The 23,989-nt window shown below is 38.4% G+C and overlaps 1 protein-coding gene across 2 annotated transcripts in view; it reads right to left on the minus strand.

Moving 5' to 3' along the window:
* The window catches only part of GCLC (glutamate-cysteine ligase catalytic subunit), a 73,257-nt gene that overhangs the window by 37,215 nt on the left and 12,053 nt on the right, over positions 1 to 23,989 (minus strand). The gene's annotated exons all lie outside the window — the stretch shown is intronic.

Genomic DNA, 23,989 nt, shown 5'->3' on the forward strand with positions numbered 1-23,989 from the left:
TAAGAGTATTGAGATAAAGCCCTCAAAGTACTAACCTGTAGCAAATCTGGTTATGCAATTATTTTCTTCAAACCAAACTCACCCTGTGCTTTTAACTATACTGTAGTTTTGAGGTTGGGGACCCTAGCAGCTATAGAATAATGAATTAATAGCTACTGTGATTTTATAACTATACAGAACACTGCAAGTTTCCATGTAACGAGGAGATTGACTCTAATGAACTGAGAAAACAAAATGTTATTGGTTTCCCAAACATTTTATCCAGGAAAGCCTGAGATAATCAGGTAAACCGCTGTGCATATTTTCATTTTTTTAAGTCTCAAATTGTATTTAGTAACATATTTTTTTTCCTGTCCTCTCCCGTCACTGACTATAAAGGTAGACGTTGCCTTGATTTAAGAGAATTCTGTCAAGTTCTTTCTGGACCTTTGCCACTTCATCTTTTGTAAAAGATTTTTAGCAGGTAAATTGTTTAAATCTTTATGCTAATCTTTCTATTTATGTAAATCATGAGATTTCCAAGGTGAGATAACCAAAGTAGCCATGAATTTTTTTTTAAGATCATCTTTGGGTGCATGATGGAACCTACTCTGCAATCTACTTTATTTGCCTCTCCAAGATATACCTCCCATTTGCCTAATATTTTCTTGCCTTACAGTTGCATTTGTAGCATGAATGTCTGATATGATTACTGATGTGGTTCATTTCCTCCAATAGTCTATCTTCATGGAGGCTTCCAGGCCAAAGGCGGACATTTAAAGGAGCAGTAGGTAAATGCTTATAGACAGTCTAAATGTTAGCTTTATAACATCCCCAAACCCAGTTTCTATTATTCAGGCACCATCGTGGTAGAAGCAGAAAAGGGATATGCAAGTTTGTGGACCATTTTGTATTTCTCTCTCTCGTGGGTTGTCATGGCCAAAGAATCCATCCCTAGCAGCCAATCTGCTGGTAATGATCTTTTCATTTACCTAAGCTGGTTCTCAGACAGGCATTGCCACTGCAATATTGACCAAAAAGATTTTCCAAAATGACATGACATAATGGCTAAAGGGCAGGCTTCAAGTCAAGGCAACTTGGGTTCAAGTTTCACCTCTAGGGGCAGCCAGATGGTACAGGGGATAGAGCACAAGCCCTGGAGTCAAGAGGACCTGAGTTTAAAACCACCTCAGTAACTTGACCATAAGCTATGTGACCCTGGCCACCTCACCCAACCCCCACTGCCTCTCCGCCCCCCCCCCCCCCCCCCACAAAAGTTCCACTTCTGACAGATATACTGGCTGCATGACCCTGGGCAAAATGAAATTATAAATATAGCAAAATTTTTTAAAAAATATCTCTCCCCAAGGAGAAATAGGTTTGATTACTGTTGTTTAGCTGTTTTTCAGTCATGTCCAACTCTTTTGAGATCACATTTAGGGTTTACTTGGCAATGATATTGGAAGAGTTTGCCATTTCCTTCTCCAACTCATTTTACAGATGAGGAAACTGAGACAAATAGAATTAAGTGACTTGCCTAGAGTCACACAACTAGTAAGTACCTGAGGCCAGATTTGAACTCAGGAAGAAGATGAGTAGTCTATCTACTATGCCACCTGGATGCCCCTACAGGTTTGATAGTTTAGTCTAATTTAATAGAGTTGTAAGGCTGTGTGTATGTATGCAAATAATATGTAAATGTATTTTCCATATGAAAAATTATCCAACGTACTCAAAACAATAGCTGAGCTTTATAGAAATTCCAAAATACTAATCCACTTAGACATCACTAGTAAAATAGGTAAATTTATTAGTTCTCTGTATTTTAAGTGCTTGCTAAGCCAAGGTGGTTTAAGTGTCTCTTTACAGCCATTTACATAAGAATTATAATTCCTTCTCTGAAAATGTGTGGAACCCAGCTGAGGGTGAATGTAGCTATGTAAGTGGAAAAATTAAAAAAAAAACCAAAACACAAAGAAATTGTTTATTTGCCTAACTGGGAAAGGTACAGCACAGAGAACAGGGTAGGGGTCCTATAGAGGAGATACAGACGATATTCTTGAAAAGTGTGGTATTTGGCTAACCATCTACTAGTGCTGACTGAAAGAGTTTTCAAAATTAGGATATAATTCTCAATTTTGTCAAGTTAGCTTGTATATTATCAGATGATGAAGTTTGGGAATTAGAAGAGAGTTTAGAGTTTACCTAGTCCAATCTACCCCCACTTTTTTTTTTTTACAGAGGAGAAAACTGAGGCACAGAGAAGGTATCCTGAGTGAAAGATGAGTTGACTGGAAATCTGAACCCATCAGAAGACTCCGATCTAGTAGTTTTCCTACAATACCATACTGCTTTTTACTGAAACTTGCAAGTGAAATTACTTAAGGCCAGTCTAGTTCCAAACCCAGCCTTCATGTTAAATCCCTTATTGTTGAATAATTCACTTAAGGAAAACACCACTCCTAAGAAAGGCATGTAACCACTGCCCTGGCAGGTAATTTTAACTTGTCAAATGACTCTGGGGGAAAGAAACAGACTTCTACCATTCCTTTCTGCCCAATCCCATTCACCCCCCACTCAAATAAAATATAAACTAAATCCATGTACATATTGTCAGGCAGTAAAAGAGGAGAGAAGGAAGGTGGATTTCAATAATCTGTAACCTAGCCAAAATTACTCTGAATGGTAGGTCACAAGGCTTTCATTTATCATGCAAATTATTTTGTGGTTTCATTGTGATCCCTAGGAGGAACTCTTTTTGGTTTTAATGTTGGTTAGTTTCCTATGAAATATTTTTTATTTTCCCAAATCATTCTGGTCCAAAGTTTAAAGTCAGATGGGCTGAGAACTTAATCTGTTTTTAAACCCTTCTTGAACTTGGAGCATTAGTCAAACCCAACATAAAAAACCCAAGTCTGACTGTGGCCTCACGTCAGTGTTGTATTAATGTAGAGTTATGGCCTTGAAGTTAGGAAAAATTTTGGTTTAAATCCCACCATTTACTAGTTGTGTAATTTTTGGTAAATTATGTATCTTTTAGGAGCTTCAGTTTCCTCACCTATAAAAGGGGGATGAATTACACCTGCAATACATACTTCACAGGGTGGTCATAAAGCTCAAACACACATATGAGAGGTGCTTACAAGCTTTGAAAGCACTTGGTAGACATCAGTAATAATTATGACACTGACCAGAATCAGTTTTAATTTCAGAACAGTTAATATGAAAAACTCAGTATTTCAGAATAGAAATAAAATAGAAAAAATTGCTTTCAGATAAAAAGGCATGAATCTAGCTTAGCAGTATTTTTGAAAATCGACTTGATATTCTAAAATATTTCACAGACAAGAAAAAAAGGAAGCACAGAATTCTTTAAGAATGAATTACATTCTGTAATATTTACCTAAAAGGATCTTTTTTTAAATATCCAACTGTAACTGTAATTTAAATGTTTAGGTATCTGTGCTTTGTATGACTTTGTGTACAACAGGCACTCAAGAGAAAAAAAATATTGACTCTCAAAGCAAGGCGCCCAGATTCAACTCCTACTTCTGGTATGTGCTAACTATGGGACAATGGGCACACCCATCTTGGGCCTGTGTTTCCATACCTATAAAACAAAAAAAGTGTTCTACATGTCCCAGAGGTTCCTCCCAATTTTAGAGCTAAGACTCCAAGCCAAAGCAAAAAGGGGCTTGACTCACAAGCTTCACTGATGAAACTATAAATACCTCCTGCTATCACTTTCCATGGCTCTTCCTCCTTACCCCACCAATTAAAAAAAGAAATCCCCACAAAAAATTCGAGTATTAACAGTAAAAGGCAGACCTAAAACAATTTCTCCTCCAAAGAAGATCCTCTAAAACAAAGAGGTCCTTTGTAACTAAGAGTCTTCCTCTAAGGCATTAGATTTCTAAACTTAATTTACCTTGGCATTAGCTGAGTAGACAAAGAGAAACTGAAGTACAGAAGGAACAACCAATGAAAGGGAATCACACAGCAGAAGACCTTTAAAAAGATGGCTCTTTGTTAATTCAATAAAACCAAATCAGTAGCCCCAATAATCAAATGACCTCATGGATGGGATGGTTCTCTCCAGCCCATTCTGTGTGATGAGGAGAAGGAGGGAAGGTGGAGCTGATTTCTCTTGACGTAAGGATATCAATGGAGAATACACAGTTTTGCCAAGATTTGTCCCTCACTCTTGCCAGTCCACCTCTTTCATTCATATGAATCTTTGATGTCAACCTTTATTTCACCACTCCTTTGTAACTTTATCTATACCATATTTCATTGTCTCAATGCCCATCAAAGATTTCTCCATTGCCTTTGATAGGATTTTTAATTTTAATTACTTGGAAACTGCAGTATCCTTTCATGACTTAAGGCTATGTTATAACAGCAGGGTATTGGTATTTGCTAATACCACAAAGGGAGCAAAGAAGAAAAACACACATGTATAAATATTTATAGCAGTTATTTTTGTAGTGACAAAGAATTGGAAAAGATGGGTGTGTCTATCAACTGGGTAATGGCTAAACAAATCATGGCCTATGAATGTAATAGAATACCATTGAAATGAAGAAAGGGATGGTTTCAGAGAAAGACCTGTATGAACTGATACAAAGTAAAGTGAGCAGAACCGGAGGAACAATTTATACAATGACAACAATACCGTAAAAGCAAACAAATCTGAAAGACTTAAGGACTTTGATAACTTCAATGAACTACCATGATCCCAGGGAATTAGTGATACATGCTACACATCATTTCTCTGTGAAGAGATAAACTTAAGGTACAGAATGAGACAAATATTTTTGGTTATGGCCAATGTGAGAATTTGTTTTGCTTGACTAGGCATATTTACTACAAAGGTCTTGCTTGGCAGGAGAGAAAACAAATGCTTGTTATCTGGGGGTCGGGGCTGGGGAAGAAGAGAGTACTGGTATTCTCCTAAACAACTAAATCTACTAAGGTCTAGTAGCCCTACAAAGTAGACATCAGGCCTATCTCTAAACATCAAAATTATAAAGGTGTTCTATAGTCAGAAATGGAATCAAATGACAGAAGCATCTATATATCTATCAGAACTAGTCAGCCATCCCAGTCATCCCAATGGAAGCACCTTTCCCTAACTCATTACTTCCCACTAGTGAATTAATTGCCACTATGTTATCACTGGATGGCCTCTTACTATCCTCCTTCCCTCTCATCACATTGTTCAAAGTGGCTATTCCAAAGCTTCTCTGCAAGGGCTCAGCTTGGCTTACAACGGATTTCACTCATGCCTTGACTGTGGGGTTGGTGGATTAGAGTGGATTCTAAATCTTCAAGTTACTCAAATCTATACACCACATCACTGCAGAATTTCAGAGTTGGAAAAGATCTGAGCATCCATCTTATTCGTAAAAGGAATCCTCAGTACAACACTCTGATATGTGGCCATCTAGCCCCTGCCTGAAGACCTCTAATAAGGAACCAGTCCATTCTACTTCTGGACAACTCTAATTGTTAGGAAGGGTTCCTACCATCTAAGTCTGCTTCTTAGCAATTTCTACTCATTGCCCCTGGTTCTGACCTCTGGCACCAAAAAGAAGTGTAATCCTAAACCCTTTATTCCATGACAAATTTTTAGATACTTTGGGATAGTTACTACCTTCTGTCCTTTCCCCATTCGATACTTTGTGCTTTTACTTCTAGCTGTAAACTGGACTCCACTTGGAGCTTCCACCGATACCTTAAACTCAACATGTTCAAAACAGAACTTGGGTGCCTTTCAAAAACTGCTCCTCATCCTAACTTCCTCATTCTCTACCAATGTGGCACTAATCACTTTCCTGATAAGCCAGATTTAAAACTTTAAGTCACCCTTGATTCTTCCTACTGAGCCCCATTTCACCTACCACATTCAACCAATCACAAATCCTGCTTTTTCTTACTTCTTAGATCTTTCTTTCCTTCCTTTTCATTTCCTTTAGGATCAGACATATAAATTCCTTTGTGTGGCATTTAAAGCTTTCCACAGCCTAACTTTCCAGCTTCCTACACATTATTCCCTTTCAGGAACTCTGTCATTTTGCTATACTGATTTACTCGATGCTCCTTCCATGACATCTCCTCCATCCATCTTGGTGCCTTTACACTGGTCATCCCCTATGCCTGTCCCCTCTCCCCTCCCCACCTCTGCCTCTTGGAAATCTTGGCTTCCTTCAAGACACAGCTCAAGAATTTCTTCAGCATAAGACTTCTTCCTGGTACCTTGGACAATGCCCTCCAAGGTGACCTTGTATAGATCTATATAGGTATGTTTTCTCTTGAATTAGTTTCTTGAGGAGAATAAAAGTTTCACGTGTTTTTATATTCTTGGCACCTAGAGCACAGTAGGTCCTTAATAAATTGAAAAATAATAAATGCTTGGAAGATTCTCTCACTGTTACCACCCTCGTTTAGCATCCCTTACCTCCAAGTTCGTCTTCTAGAATCCAGTCTCTCTTTGTCAATCTATCATTCACACTGCTGTTAAAGGTCATTTCCTTAATGCATAGATCTGATCACTCCTCAGCTCAGAAAACAATGAATAACTTTCTATCCCCTACCAAATAAAACACAAATTCAGTTTGTTGTTCCAAATCCTCCAAAACCTGGCTCTAATCAAACATTCCATCATTATTTTATTATACTTGTCTGTCCTCCTGCCAAACTGGACCATTCTCCCAGTTCCCTAATCTCACTGTGCCCTTTCTTGTTTACATGTATCTCCATAACAGACAAGACTATCTCCATTCCTCCTATTTTTTGAGTGTTGAAATCTTTAGCTTCCAACAACCAAGTTGGGAGTGTAATGTCCTTTTGTGGTACTTTCCCTGATTCTTCAGTCTGAGAGGCATCTCTTACTTGACTTCCTCAGATCATCGTGCCTTCTCAAGGACACTGGTCTTAGGAGTCTAAAAAAGCTGGGTTTGAGGCTCAGCTAGGACACCTACTAACTATGTGATTTTAGGCAAGTCATCCCACTACTCTGAACCTCAGTTGCTGCTTCTGCACAACAAGACTAGATCAGAGAGTACAGGACAGGTACTATTAGTATGATGTATTTCTTCTACCAAAATAAATATTAAATTCTTCAAAACTCCAGGGCTGATGAGGATATTTTTTTCACTTCTACTCCTTTATGATGTAAACTCTTGAAGGCAAAAGGTTATTCTGGGTCCAGCCCACTTCAGACACAAAAAAGTCACAAGCTTGCTACAAACATTTAAGTTTCCCATTACCTTTCTTTCAAGGACCAAAAAAAAAGTTCTCCCTTTAATTTTTTCATTAAATGCTTTATATTTTTAATCTCATTTTTTCATCTCCTAATAACCCTTCCTGGAACCCGCAGAACCCTGCTTTACAACAGAAAAAAAGTTAAACAAACATTACAATTTCTGGAACACACAGTTCACCTGTAAAGGGGTGGGGCAGAAATTACCTTAATCCCTCATCCCTCTCCAAAACAGTATCCCTAGTATTTAGGTTATGTTACAGCCATCCTGAGACATTTTAAGAGCTCAGTCTCAACTTCACTTTTTTTCTTCAAGTGGAACCATCATATTTGATACATTATCTATGTAATATCATATGCAACCCGAGAAAACCTGACTAGGTTTTTGCTTTAATGAGGGAGGGGTTTAAATAAACCCCAGAGATATGCTGTTAGGATTAAAAGACACTAAGCAAATACAAAACCGTTTCATATCCTGCTTTGCTTCTCATATTATACTGTTGCTGGGAGCAGAAATCTGGACATACAGTACAGCTAAAGTAATTAAATGCATGCCTGGACAAGCATGGAGAACTTCATCCTCACTATAAAACCAGCCAATATGATTAAGTTTAAACTATGCTTTTAAATTAAGGATCATAGTGCCTAGAAGGGTGTTGGGGATTCAGCAGACGCTAAAAATATGCTTGCTGAATTCAGGATGAAGTTCAAGACAGCTCATCATTCAACTATTCAAGATTGAAATTTCACCCTCACACATCTGAAGCTGAAGGGTCCTCAGAGGTCAGCTAGTTCAATGTCCTCGTTTTGCAGATCAGAAAACTGAGGCCCAGAAAAGCCAAGTGACACATGCCAGGAAGAACCAGGATTCTAATCCAGGCTCTATGAATCCAATTCTTTTTTGCTGCACCATCCAATTTCACAGACTTGTTATGAAGGGGGCCATGAAAAAAAGAGGGCTATGCTAGTAATGCCTTGGCATGTTCTACCAAAGCAGAATGCCCCAAGCATGCGCCCAAGGGAAAACTGTATGTGTCTGCCTTCCTTATGTGTCTGCCTGCCAAGGATAAGCCTACCTAAATTCCAAGAGGTCAGGTGGCTACCGGGTGATAAAGGCATTTTTTGGTTTTGTTTTTTTTTAAAGCTACAACAAATCCCAAATACTTTTTATTAACCTGCAGAGGAGCTGTAATTTGCATATTGAGAAGGAATACCTATACCAAAGGAATCAAAGATGCCTGGAATATTGCACACTATAAATTAATTGAATACACACTGTTTTCCATTATCAGACCAATACAGGAGAAACCCCCTTTCAGAGGGTCTAGAGCTCACGGAAGATCTAGTAATGGCATAACATACAATACAGGATTTCCTTATCTCAAATCATTTTCACAAGGGTGAAAACATACCATAGGGAGTAAAGACTTTAGTTTCTCTATAAAGCTGAAAAGCAATCAGAAGTATAAGCCTTGTCTTCTCCGATATTCCTATTATCCTCAGGTCAGGCCCTTAACACCTTAAAACAAAGACGATTCCCAAACATTATTTTCCTGCTCATAGACTCTTTATCCTCATTCATCTCTGAGGGGACCAGATTAATTTTTTTAAACGTATTTTCCCAAACTTCTCCCATTACTCCCTTATACTTTAGCCACTGGTCTACTTCCTGTTCCCTGAAAAGTATCTTGATTTCCTACCTCTGCACCTTTGTTCATACTGTTTCCGCTCCCCTTTATAGAACACTGTGTGTGTGCACATTTGTATATGTATGCAATACACACACATATACATACATACATATACATGGCACTGAAACCAAAAATATGAAAAGCAAGTTAATTCTTGTCCTCAAGGAATTTATTATCTTGTATGGGAGCATTTTTAAGTAGTTACTGGAATAAGTTTCTTCCCTCACCAGTTCCTTTGCTTACTGAAATTCTACCAGTTCTTTTTTTTTATAGTTTTATTTATTTTTAGTTTTTAATATTCATTTCCACAAGATTTTGAGTTCTAAATTCTCTTTCTTCCCTTCCCACCCACCCTCACTGGGAAGGCAAGCAATTCAACATAGGTTATACGTGTGTAGTTACACAAAACACTTCACGTTGTGAAAGACTAACTATATTTTCCTCCAACCTATCCTGCCTCCCACTTATCTATTTTCTCCTTTGACCCTAACCCTTTTCTAAAGAGTGTGCCCTTCCCTCTTACTGTCTGCTAGGGTAAGATTCTCAATTGAGTATGCATATTATTCCCTCCTTAAACCAAATCCGATGAGAGTAAAGTTCACTTATTCCCTCTTACCTTCTCCCCTCTTCCCCTCCACTGTGAAACCTTCTTCTTGCCCCTTTTATGTGAGATAATTTACCCCATTCTATCTCTCCCTTTTTCCTTCTCCCAATATATTCCCCTCTCACCCCTTATTTTTTAGATATCATCCTTTCATATTCAACTCACTCTGTACCATCCATCCATCCATCTATCTAATCTTTCCTCCAACTACCCTAATACTGAGAAAGGTCTCATGAGTTACAAATATCATTTTTCCATGTAGGAATGTTAACAGTTCAACTTTACTGGGTCCCTTAAGGTTTTGCTTTCCTATTTATCTTTTCATGTTTCTCTTGATTCTTGTATTTTAAAGTCAAATTTTCTATTTAGTTCTGATCTTTTCAACAAGAATGTTTGGACGTCCTCTATTTCGTTGAAATTCCATTTTTTCCCCTGAAGGATTATACTCCCTTAGCTTAAGAAGCTGCTAAATCCTGTGTTATCTTGATTGTGATTCCACAATACTTGAATTGTTTCTTCCTGGTTGCTTAGAATATTTTCTCCTTGACCTGGAAACTCTGGAATTTGGCTACAAAATTCCTAGGAATTTTCCTTTTGGGATCTCTTTCAAGAGGTGATCAGTGGATTCTTTACATTTCTCTTTTACCCTCTGGTTCTAGAATATCAGGTCAGTTTTCTTTGATAATTTCTTGAAAGATAATGTCTAGGGTCTTTTTTAGATCAGGTTTTCAGGTGCACCAACAACTTTTACATTATCTCTCCAGAATCTATTTTCCAGGTCAGTTGTTTTTCCAGTGAGATATTTCACATTGTTTTCCCTTTTTCCATTCTTTAGATTTTTCTTTTATAATTTCTTGATTTCTCATAAAGTTATTAGCTTCCCCTTGCTCCATTCTAATTTTTAAGGAATTATTTTCTCCAGTGAGCTTTTGGGCCTCCTTTTCCATCTGGTCAATTTTGCTTTTTAAGGCATTCTTCTCATTGGCCTTTTGGATCTCTTCTGCCGTCTGGATTCGGCTATTTTTAAAGGTACTATTTTCTTTAGTATTTTTTGAGGGGTTTCCTTTAGCAAGCTATTGACTTGTTTTTCATGATTTTCTTGCATCACCCTCATTTCTCTTCCCAATTTTTTCCTCTACTTCTCTTACTTGATTTTCACAATCGTTTCTGAGCTCTTCCAAGGCCTGAGACCATTTCATACTTTTCTTGGAGGCTTTGAATATAGGGCCCTGCTGTCTTCCTCTGGTTATACATGCTTTGATCTTCCTCATCCCCAAGGATGTAAGAAAATACCTTTTCACCAAGAAAAGTATCTTCTACAGTCTTTTTTTTCTCCGTTTTGACATTTTCCCAGACAATTACTTGATTTTTGAGCTCTTTGTTAAGTAGAGGGTGTACTACCCCAAGTTTCAGGGGTTTTGTGCAGTTGTTTTCAGAGATATCTCTAGCGATCTGTAAGTTCTCAGTTCCTCCAAAGGGGTATAATCAAGGGAGAGGTGTGGACTACTGTCCTGGCCTGTGCTCTGGTCACAAGTACTCTTTTCTACCCTGGAACTGCAAAAGCAGGATTCCGTCTCCACAGCTGTCACCAGCTGCAACACATCAGCCCACTCCTCCTAGCCCCAGGACTGGGGCTCAAATTGGCCCCTTGATTCCCCTACTATCTGTTGACTGAAAGCTCTAGGAACTTCAGAAGCAGCAGACACTTTGTGGCTGGAGCCAGATCATGGTCCTCTCTTACCCAGATGAGAGAGCTTTCCCAATGACCTTTGAAGCTGTCTTTGGTGTTTGTGAGTTGAGAAGTCTGAAACCCGCTACAGCAGTCAGCGATTCAGCACCCTGAGGCTGGTTCCAGTCTTGGCTATGGTCTGCTCAAACCCAGCACAATAGGTCCTTCCTGTCGGCATTTCAGATTATCTTGGGCAAGAAATATGTTTCATTCTGTCATTTTGTGGCTTCTGCTGATCTAGAATTTGTTTAGAGTCATTTTTATAGGTATTTTGAGGGGCTTGGAGGGGAGAGGTCAAGCAGGTCCCTGCTTGTACTCTGCCATTTTGCCACCTCCCTCCCCCCTAGTTCTGCCAACTCAAATAATAGGCATCACCCACCACCTTCACCAGGAGGGCACTTGGAGCAGGATTCACAGCAAAGGGCTATTTTTGGAATATTGGTATTCAGATGAACTTGAAATACAGTGTTATGTCCTTGATTTAACAAATTGGTGAATTAAAATAAGCCAAAGTAAACGGTTTTTTGTCCTCAAAGAGAAAAATAAGTTCAATCAATCTTAGGATTTAATACATCAATAAGCATTTTAAAAAAATAAACAACTTCTATATGCCAGCTTGGAGGCAGCTAAGTGGATGGAGCACTGGGCCTGGAGTCAAAAGGACTCATGTTTAAATCCAACCTCAGATACTCACTAGTGTGACCCTGGGTAAGTCACTTAACCTGTTTGCCTAACCTATTGGTGAAGGACAAGGCAAACTGTTTCATTATCCTTACCAAGAAAACTCCATTACAGGATTGTGAAGAGCTGGCCATGACTGAACAAAATAAGGCTTGCATAATAAGTCTTGCATACTTTATGTATGCAAGACAATGAGAATATACAAAGTGACATAAATGGAGTGGTTTAGTCACAGAACTCTACCTCAAATTAATTTTTCCCCAATGATTAGCTAATATAAGATTGAAAAAACCCATCCCAGATGCTGACTCCAAAATTTTCCACAGCCTTTCAAAAGAACCTTAAAGAAAATCCTCTCTTGAGCAGCTATTACAGCTTGTACATTGAGTCTTTAGATCATAGAATTTGAGCTAAAAAGGTCTAGTCCATCCCCTTCCTTGTATAGATCAGAAAAGTAAAGCCACATGATCAGTCTCATGCAATAAGTAGCAATTGTTCAGTCATTTTTCAGTAATAAGTGGCAGAGCAGAAAATCCAAACTCCAAATTCAGGGCTCTTACCAGTCACTGTACCAAGTTTAGAGATGTGATATGAACTTGGATTTTTTTTTTACATTTTTTAAAGCAAACCAATATATCAATGGATTCACCCTAGAATTGTTTTGCCTGGTAATCATATTTATATATAAGATTTTAAAAATATATATGTTTGTAAGATTTAAGAGTTGTAAAGGAGTCTTGGAGATCACAGAATCCAATTCTTTTATTTTAAGGGTGAGGAAATGGAAGTCCAGAAAGTGAAAACCTAGACTCCATTGTATTAGTCTTTTAATAATATTTCTTCCTTATATTTCAAGTTACAATCATGTTTCACCAACTAAGTTCTGAATGTACATATCAAAATTACTAATTTTCAATATCATAGCCCATCTTCTACAACCTCTCTTTATCATAAGGATATGCTACCCCATCCTCCCTCAAATCAGCTGCTGCCAGCTAGGTGGTATAGTGGATAGAGAGCTCATTCCCAGAGTCAAGAATACCTGAGTATAAATCTGATACCAGACTAGCTGTGTAACCCTGAGCAAGTCACTTAACCTTTGCCTCCCTCAGTTCCAGCATGGGTGTTGTAAGGACCAACCTGACCTACTTTTGCAGTGTTCTGCAAATCTGAAAGCACTATATAAATGTGAGGTATTATTATTCATAATAATGTTTCAGAACTAAATATGTGCCCCAGTCTAATTAGTTTGAGACAGTTAGGTGACAGAACAGATTGGTCTGTGGTATTTTACTTCTTAACAATGTATAATTACAAATAATCCATCTTGGCCCCAAAAAAGAAATGAGAAAAAGTACCTCTCTCCCTCTGTGGCAGAGGTGGGGGACTTAGGTGTGGACCACTGCATATGGAGTCAGCCTGGATTGATATATATGTTTGCTTTGATGAATTATATTTCTCCCTGCTGCATGATCCTATGATGTCAGAAGACTGCTGATAAGCCTGCCTCCCACCTCCTGGGAGAGATGGGACAGGCTAGAGGTACAGAAGGAAACATTCATTTTCAGGTCATGGTCAATATTTTGATGGATTTTTCTCGATTATAAAGAGAGGCCTTCTATTTTGGGAGTGTATTAGTGGTATGTGATAAAAACGCAAAAAAAAGAGGCTCGATAAAGCATGGAAGGCACAAGGTCACTTTGGGACTACTGTTAAATTTAATACATTAAAAAACAAGCTGCACATTATAGAAATTCTCAGTTTCATATAAATTCCTCTTTTGTTCTTCACACGCTGAAATGTATGTTGATTATTAATTCCATAACACACATAAAAACAAAAAAAAATTGTTTTAAGATTTTTCAGCAGTTTATTTAGTGAAAGAATACTGGGAGAACAGGCTTCTAAGTCCCAACTCTGCTACTAAGTAAGCAAGTGCCTTTGGGTAAGTCCTCACCTTTCAAGGTCTCAGTTTCCTAATGCTGAAAAGGCAGAGAGGAGATCTTGAATCCTGACAATTCTAAAAAAAATTCTGTGAAATTTAGATCAACAAGTTTTATGATTTGAAATCCTCTCTCTCACACACACACACACTCACACACATACACACACACACAATGTTTTAATATATGAGCTCAAATATTGAGGGGAAAAATGTTAAAATATTTTTAGATGCCTAGATTATTGAAAAATAAAAGCCTAACTAAAAATGCTGAAGGAAAAAAATTGAACAAGAGGAAAAAAAGGCAGCCACAACTTACCTTAAAGTGGCTTCAAGAACCCTAAGGAGTCCTAATCTAGAAATGAAACTGGATATTCATTACAGTACAATCTCTATGGTCAATGATGTTATATTTTACATACCAATTTAAATTTATCAGAAAGTAACTCACTTTCATTGATGTACCCAAGTCCAGCGTAGCTAAGATTATCAAGACAGTACTGCTCTGGTAGGGGAGAAACTAGCTACAAATGCTCTTTCAAAGCAGGGGCTCTAATCCCAGATACAAAAGAAAATGTAATTTTTCTAGGTAGATTGATGGAATTTATTTTCCTCGAACTATTTTTTTTTAGAACCACTAGATGTAAACATTATATCCTACTAGGACAAGTGCTGAGCTCGAAGTCAGGATATTTCAATCTAAATCTTGGCTCTAAAATATAGTATAGTAGGTAACTGACCATCAAGGCAGGACAACTAATCTCTCAGTATATACTAGAATTACTTCATGGCTGTTATGAGGAAAGCACCTTTTAAGCCTTAAGTTGTAATTATCAGACAATTACATTCCTGGGGGGGTCCATTTTTTTTTTCTAAAACTTCCGCCACTTACTAGGAATGCTGTATTAACGTGCTGCGATGAATCTCACAATTGTGCTAACCAGGACTCATAAATCTCTGTATGTCCTGAATGTACTTAGTTTAAGAATACTCTGATCAGCTTACAATTGTTAATAGTAGAGAAACAGCTGGGGAAGTACTGAGCTAACAATAAATTTTATATTACAGATAAAAGATCTGGAAGAGATCTAAGGTGATCTAATTCAATCCTCTCATTTCAAGAGATGAAGGATGTCCAAGAAAGTAAAGTGGGTGGGACAGGAACCTCTTGACTCTAGATCCAAGTGTTCTTTCTACTTTATGATGCATTCAAGGTAGTATACCTCAATTTATAATCCAAAATGTTGACTGTAGGTCGGCTTTTTAGTACCCTGAAGAGTATCTTTCCAGAGAAATGTTACTAAGAGTAACTTAGTTACTGATAGTGCTCAGGTTCCACTCTGGTTCTCAGGAGTCTATTTAACACATAGCACATCTTGAATATCTAGCTACTCATTGTTTCTACAGAAAAATGACCCTTAATGGAAAGTCAAGATGGCAGAAACATAGGATCACAGGGTATTAGAGTGGAGAGGAAGTCATCTAACCAACTCACCTGACTTTATGGAAAAGGAACCAAGGTCTTATTGCCCAATAATCAAGATTCAAACCCAGGTCTTTTTATTCAAAATCCAGAGCCCTTTCTACTCTATTGCATTGCTTCAATGAGACCTAACATATACTCACCGAATAACTGTAAGATTTGTCAGAAACAGTAAAGGAGATCTATGAAGTGGTCCCCCTACCCACCCAATGGAGATACTAGAAAAAAATTTAAAAACTCAATAACTTTCATATATCATTTTAAAAGTGTTTTACAGACATCACCTTATTTAAACTTCATATCAAAGTTTGTATGATGGGAATAACACAAAGGTTAGACAAAAAATACAGTACTTAAGGCTAATCAGTACTTGAGTTATGTGTCTTTCCACATATCTTTTTAAAGATGCGGCCATTAAACGTTCAAGGAGAAAGGCAAGCTAAAAACAAAAAATAAGCAAGAGATGTACACAGGACTCGAAGAAATTTTAGAGGAGGAAGAGATGGCACAATTATTTGGTCTTAAGTACCTTATCCCTGGTCTATTTATTTCTGGCATCAAAAATCAAGTAGCTATGTCTGAAGGGAACCTTTACTGAAGTCATCCATTTCCAGAAGGGGTACAAATTCTTAAGAACAGACATTAAAAAGGGAGTCCTTACAGAAAGGGTAACAAACATGTCCATTCTTCTTCCCATCTCCCCTCCTTTTTTCCCATCACATGCAGTACTAGGGAATTATTCTCCCTCCTTATAGACCAATAGGCTCTTTAAAGAGGCATATTAGGGGCTGTGGAACATGGGCTTTAAGGATGTGAGGACTGAGGCTTCCAAGGTGAATGGGTAGGGGGATCCTTATTCAGAGAGTAGGTGATGAGTAACAAGACGGTAGAAATGGGAGACATTTGAAATGGTAGCCTCGGTATCAGGTGACTGGGGTGGGGGAGGAGTGGAGGTATAGAAAGGGGTAGTGAATCAGGATATGGCTAATGGGGGGAGGGGTGAAAGAGGAGTGTAAAGAAATCCCCACTCAGACACCTATATCTGCTGAGAAGAGGAAGTGGGAAAGCTGACATGTGTAAAGGGGATTAGACTGGGTTTTCTTGGTCGCTGAGGGCAAAATGAGGAACAACCTCATTTGTAGAAAATGAAGAGAGGCAGTTGATGACAGTTTTTGTAGCCATAACCATTCAGAAATGAGTTAAGTTTCCAATAGAATATGAATACATATTACCAAAGAGGAAAGGCCCTAGGGGCTTTCCACTGTAGAAAAACATGAACTAGATCTTTAAATGGAGAGAGAAAACTGAAATTCAAAGAAATCAGTGCCTTTTTAGAGAAGACAGGTCATAAAGGACACTGAAATCAATTACCTGTTTTAGGTGGCCAAAAGAAAACTGGATTTGGAGTCAAGAGCCCCAGAGTTTGAATCCAGGCTATCCCTTATGTTACAAGTCACTTTACCTGACTCTCTAGTCCTTTGCTTCCACAGCTTTAGCTTTAAGGAACAAAGTCTCTAAGGTTTCCTCCAGTTATAGAGCTAGGACATTAAGAAATCTCATTAAGAGATAAGATCAATGAATGAAAGTTGTAGAGAAGATTCTGGTTTGATAATAAGCAGGTGTGGCTGCTATTCATTCAGTTCCAAAAAAGAATGTGGCCCCAGAAATTAAAGCATCCCAGGGGTCAACTTTGAAATGGACACTATACAAAGCTTCCATAAACTTCAGTTTGCTAAGTGATTTTTATTTTATTAATAAAACAGATTTATTGATTTCTTGTCATAAAATACTATAAATTAGCAATACTTTTCTATTTACGCAAAACAAATGAGATGATTTCTTAATGTTTGTAAAGCTAAAGATACCTAGCATTTGAATGCAGCAAACAAAAAATTAAAATGCACCCTAATTATGTAAACTGATCATTTTAAAAAGCAGAACTAATGATCTGGCTCTTTTATTCACTGAATGGATATTTAATCTTCTGTAGGAACAGTACAAGGTGTGGGCATATGTAGTGCATCTAGGAATGCACTGAGATGCCTTCTTTGAAAAACAGTGCATCACAAAATGTATGCACTAGACGGCTGATAGGAAGTTTTTTTCCAATACAAGGCTGACCTTGAGCTCCTGGATTAATTGGATTTTGTATTATCTTTTATATCATTATGGATTACTACAAATAGCATGACCCAAGTTATAAGGAAGAACTATTTGCCTGGAAAAAAGGCTATACCAGGTTTGAATCAGGTAAAATAGAACCTCCAAGAATTTAGCATTCGCCAAGCACAGCATCCTTAAGCCAACTGTTTTTGTTGTTGTTAAGTCATCTCAGTCATGTCTGACTCTTTCTGACTCCATTTGGGCAAAGATAATGAAGCGGTTTGCCATTTCCTTTTACAGCTCATTTTTCAGAAAAGGAACTGAGGCAAACAAGGTTAAATGACTTGCCCAGGGTCACAAAACCAGTAAGTGGTCTGAGGCCACATTTGAACACAGGAATAGAAGTCATTCTATCCACTTTGCCACCTATCTTTAAAAGTACCTCTCAATTTCACTTAAAATACACAGAAAACAGAATTAATGTTAAACATCCAACTAAAATGAATGCACTAACAGAGAATCCTCTTTAGAGCAATTCAGTTTTGTCCAAAGTAAGAGATATGATTTGAAGCCCCCTTCCTACACCATCTGAAGTAAACGTCATCCTGCTGGATCCCAAGCTCAAAGGGATGAATGAAAACTACTGGCTGAAAAAGCTGTAATCCCAACCAGAGAATGAGTTTTTACAAACACTGCATAACCATCAAGTGATATCAACTAGATTTTTATTTAAAAGCCTCATCCACATTTGCAAAAAATGCAAGGCTCTTTCCCCAGGGCTTGCTTGCCAACATCAGATTAATAATGTCAAGGCAGGTCAGTCAGATTATTCAAGTGGGTCTGCTGACCAAGAAAAGTTTATGGAGCATGCTCAGTGTTGGGATTAACATCCCCCAGTATTTTGCCAGAAAAGGACTGTTAAAGAAGGGGCATCAATGAGGTAATAAAACTTCAAGTTCTATGTTTGATTTTTTAAGATCCAGAAATTGCACTTTCCAATTATAAAAGCTGGATATCTAGAATTATACTCATCCCCTTTGGATACTTCACAATCTCTTTGGAAACGTTAACCCTTACCTACCATTCAGATTCTCCTGGCACCTGTTTTTTGTAGCACTATAATTGATTTAATGAGCCACTAGGAAAAGAGGGAATATGAGATAGGAATGCAGATAAGTGACTAGGTAATTCTAGTCTAACCCAACCCTTTCCCCTCCCCATTTTACAGTAGAGGCTGAGGTTATGTAAATCTCCCAGGGTCACCTGGCTAGAGGCAGAAACCAGGTACTTCGACTCCAAATCCAGCATTTTCCCCTTCCACGCTCTGTTCTTAGCTTTCCAGACTTCAAAACTCTACCTTAGCTGCTACCTAATCCTAGAATTCCTTGGCACCTGGGGTCTCCTTGTCCTGGTACATCTAACTATGCTCTGAGGTTTTCTCCTCCTGGAACATTCCTCTGCCACATCCACCCCCTCTACCCATTGGCAAGTTCTTGACTAGGACTTCCATTCTGTGGAGGCTCAGGCTGGCCACCTGTAGACTTCAAACACTCCCCAGACTTCATCACTATCACTTTCATCATTTCCCCATTTACCTTTTCAGTTCCCTTGTAAGTGTAGCCTTCTTCCCTAAAATGTAAACTTCTTGAGGGCAGGGGTTATCTTTTTGCTTTAATCGGCTTACAAAAGCCTGCACAGAAGTGCTTAACAAATGCTCAATTCCTTCTTTCCTTCCGGTCCAAAGTCCAGATGATATTTCAATTATAATGACATCTTCTCCTCCCTCCATATCCTAATGAGTATTTTTTTTCAAAACTTTCAAAAAGCTATTATTTCAATGTGGGTACTCTCCTCCACCCACCAAGACAGAACAAAAGCTTTCCAGGCTTTTGTGAAGAGTTTCCAAGAGTTACCTTTGGCAAAAACAGTCTCCTGGTGGCTAGTCTGTTGCTGTCTTCCCTCCTTTCACTTAGAGTAGCCTTGGGTCCAAACATACTGGAAAGCCTTTCTGGCTTGGTAGGGCCTACCTCAATTGAACTCCATCGATCTTATCTTGGACAACCTGGGGTCATTCCCATCGCTGTGGGGATGGGATCTCAGTAAGACTTACGGGCTCCATTCCATTCCTCTTTCTCCGTAGAAGCATTATCTGGATCAAGTCAATCAACTTCTTTTGGCCTCAATTTTCCCTCCTGTCTGAGGGGAGGAAGTCTGGGACTCGATGGTCTCCAAGATCTGCCTTAACATCATATGACTACAGAGCTGAACTATCCCAGAAACACCAATACTTGACTTGTCTTCCTTTTTCTCCCTCCCCTGAAATAGCAGACTCAGAGATTACTGAGTCACGTAGGTAAGGCAATTTTCTAAGTAACTGAAATGTAACCCTTCCTTAAACCTCAATACATAAATCAACACAAAAAAACTCTACTTCAGATAAAGTTTTAGAAAAACGAGTTAAGTTGTTTCTCCACCTTAAGCAATACTTTCAGAATGCAATGTAATCTCTTTTTAATGACTTATTATTCATTTCCAACATCAGATACAAATATGAAATATAGTGATATCCTCAGGATTTACTGAGGGTCTATGGTTGATTACCCCTAGGTTAAATGAGTGGGGTAGTGGGTAGTGTGCCAGGCCTCAAGTCAGGAAGATTCATTTTCCTGAGTTCAAATCTGGCCTCAGACACTTACTGTGTAACCCTGGGCAAGTCACTTAACCCGGTTCTTCATCTATAAAATGAGCTGGAGGAGAAAAGGCCAACTACCCCCACATCTCTGCCAAGGAAACCCCCAGTAGGGGCATGAAGAGTCAGACACAACCGAAAGAAAGAACAACAACATTAAATGACTCCAATCTGTTAGATGTCTGTGTGTCTTTTTTAAAGTTTTGTGCCTCTTCTTGTAGTTTAGTTTCTTCTGTCTACTCCCTAACTGCTCCTTCTAATTTGTCATGGATTTAGAAATCAGAGATAACCCCTCAGGTCCTCAACCTGAGTGAGACTACATGCTATTACTACGGGCAAGTCTAATGAGTGCTTCTCTCCTGTGTAATTACATGAGCTCTGTAACATCTAGTTTGTCTGTTCAGACCTTTCAGGAGTTCTTGCTGGCTGAGCTGTGTTCAGATGGGCTGAAGTTGCTGGAGGTCAAAAGGATAAAGGAGGTGCTGTCATAGTGTTAATGAGGGAAGGAGAGAGGAGTTAAGACTGATTAGACATGTCAGAAAAGTTTGCTAGGCAATATATACATATGGAGCTGCGTGAATGAATCCATTGGAAGTTGATTAGATTTTGAAGGACTCTCAGTCCTATCTATTTTCACAAAGCCAGTGTTTGGAATCCAAAGAATGGGAAACAAAGGCACTCAGATGACTCCTTCAGACCCCTTTTAATCTTATGGTTTAATCTTACAATTACAAACAATAGAAATGACTAAGAACATGATGGGCAAGGATTACTGGAGTTTGTTTTTTTAAAAGATAAATAAGAAGGGGAAAAAATCAAGCTTTTTATTATTAACGTCACAGCTATTAATCAATAAGCTCTTCTATGTGCAAAGTTCAGCTTTCCTAGGCCTTCAGTTCCTGTATTAAAATGTTACACCATAATAAACTCAATGCAACACACAGAATTTGCATGGCTTGCTGAGTCTTTTAGTACTGCAAACATGGTTATCATGTTCATATAAACAGATTACCACTAACCTCATCCATCTTATTCTTGGCCTACAACTCCGTGAAAGAAGGTTCCACGGCAACCCTTGTTAAGTTTCACTTTGTATTCTGCCAAATAAATTTGGCAAAGATAGAAAGCCTGTGAACCAAAAGAGAGGTTTTTGTTGTAGCAAACACCCTTGGGTAGCCTAAGCCCTCAGCACTGGACATTCTGGTTAACTGAATTTTTTAGAGGTGTTTTGTTTTTTTTAATTGTAACTGGTATGGTTGGAAATCTTTCTAAAAAACATTTCACACTTTCCCAAACACAAAAACTTAGTTTTTAGACTCAGGTCACAATTATGCCGTCAGTCATTATACTATTATACTGTAATAAAGCCCTTTGAAGTTCTGCTCTGGATATGTGTAGGGCTATTTATCCTTTATGATATAAGATTCTAAACTACTATCACTTTCTAACTGTATCAGCTTTGGTGAGAGAACTGGGAAAAAGACAATGCAAAGATGGTCTTGAAGAAAGAAGTATATGCTTAGAGAAGACATGGGGTCCAATGACCTTGCTGTTCCAGGAACAAGGCACTCATCTCTTGGCATTTTCACTGGCTGTCCCTCGTGCACAGAATGCTCTCCCTCCCTCAGCTTCTCCCATCCACTTCCCTGGCTTTCCTTTAAACCAAACTCCTAACCTTTACAGGTAGTCTCCAATCCCTCTTAATTTTAGGGCCTTCCCTCTGTTAATTATTTCTTACTTATCCTGTACATAGCTGTACACATTTATTTGCACATTAGATTGCAAAATCATTGATGGCAGGGGTTGTCTTTTGCTTGTTTTTGTATCTGTAGAGCTTAGCATAGTGCCTAGTACATAATAGACACTTATTACAGGTTTACTGACTGATAAGACAGAGGTTATAGTCTTCAAGTATTTGGAGGGCTGACAGGTAGAAAACAAGGACTAATGAACTTTGGTCTGCTTAGTTCCTGAAGGGCAGATGTAACAATGAGTGGAAGATGTATATTTCCAACCATAGCACATAGAATGTTTTTTTAAAAGTGTGTGTGTGCGTGTGTGTGTGACCTATTCAGAATGTCCTCTGCTGAAGGCTCAGAACAACCAAAGTGTTTGCTCTCACAAAACTTCTCTTTTGCTTCATAGGGTATTCATTTAGTCTTTGTAAATAACCTAATTTGAAAGTGAAATATATCAGGAAGTGTCCTGGAATGCCTTTCATAAGATAAAGGCCAGAAATTTGATATATCGGGGCTCAAAGTAAGAAGAAAACCTCTGGTGGGTTACAATTTTCCCCTAAAAGTAGAATGAACTGCCTCAGAAAGTAGTGAGGTCCTTTTATCCCCGGAGTCTTCCAGTGATGTCTGGATGGCCATTTGGGGGAATGTAGATACAGATTAAACCAGATGGACTCTGCGGTTCCTTCCAAGACTCCTAAGAGTTCTGTTTCTTCCTCTGCAGGTGAAAACTCAGATGCCTTTCCTCAGGCTAAGAACTGCCTTCTGTAGAGCCCAGCTCCTTCCTGCCTGCCATACTCTAGTACCAGCCCTATAGGGTTGTGCTGTACTCCCGTCCCTAATTTGCTGAGGTTTTAATAAACCCACCAATAAAGCTGATTAGAACTGTGGGAAAGAAAAGTAAACAGGTCTGGTATGAAACTAAACAGAATTCTCTCCTATGACTAAAGTAAATGAGCTTCCAGGGCAGGGACTTTGTGACATCTTCCTTTGCTCAGCACATTTTGTTTCCTTTATTATGTTTCTGAATTGTGTGGCCAGATTAATGGAGGTATTATTGCTAGGTTAAGTAAGTACCTCTCAAAAAAAGAATTTCACAATTAGGTAATTTTTAGGCTTATTCTCTTCCTTACTCAGAAGGGGCATACCAGGTTCCTCCCTTTCTTCTCTTTCTTTGAATAGCACTCTGGAAGGCTAAATAATCTCCATGATCACAGCACCCATAATACAGCATGTTTGTGTTAAACAATTTGGAAAATTCCATATGTAGCATTTGGTCAATTTAATAGAAACCCATTCCTTAAACCAAGGGATGTATTATAGACAAGTTGGCGCTCATGCGAATTTTGCTCAAATGAATACTATTTTATCCAACGACTTCCACCTTTAAAAAAGATGAGGATGGCAACTTATAAACATTTGAGGGGAGATGCACTCCTTGACAGCTGGGACTAGGGTCTCCCTTCCCCTTTCTCTTTGTCCCCAACACTTAGCACAAAGCAAGCGATTAATAAATACTTGTTGACTTGATCTGGTTGTCCACTGGACATTCTAATACATCAGCGGACAGATTAATGTGCCAAAAAAATTAAATTCCTCTAAGAGAGCAGGAAGAACATGTGAAAATCCAGGTTTAAATCCTGGCACTCTTGGCCACTTATTATCAAGGTAAACAATCTTTGTGATTATTACTCTCTATTGTAAAATGGGGTAATATTCCACCAATCTCAAAATGTTGTTCTGAGAAAACTACCTTTGTAAACCACAAAGTGCTACAAAAATGTAAGCTGGCATTTTGTCTTCAGTTTTCTTTGGGAGACCTTTTGTAACTTCTGAACTATTTATTAATAAACAGCGAGCCCTCTGCTAGCTGTCTCCCTGCCATTAGGCCAAACCATGATATTGCATAACTTCTCACAGTCCCAAGTCTTTCTGCTCATGAATTCCACTAATCCTGACTTAGGTACACAGAATTATACAAAATACTTAACTTCCTTATCATCCAGGTTTTGGAAGTAAAGAACATTTGCGATCAAACCTTCATAGAGTAAATAGAAATGTCTTTGGCACCTTGCTAATAATTCTGTC

The sequence above is a fragment of the Notamacropus eugenii genome, chromosome 2 (genome assembly GCF_028372415.1).
Source record: "Notamacropus eugenii isolate mMacEug1 chromosome 2, mMacEug1.pri_v2, whole genome shotgun sequence".
Taxonomy (NCBI): Eukaryota; Metazoa; Chordata; class Mammalia; order Diprotodontia; family Macropodidae; genus Notamacropus; species Notamacropus eugenii.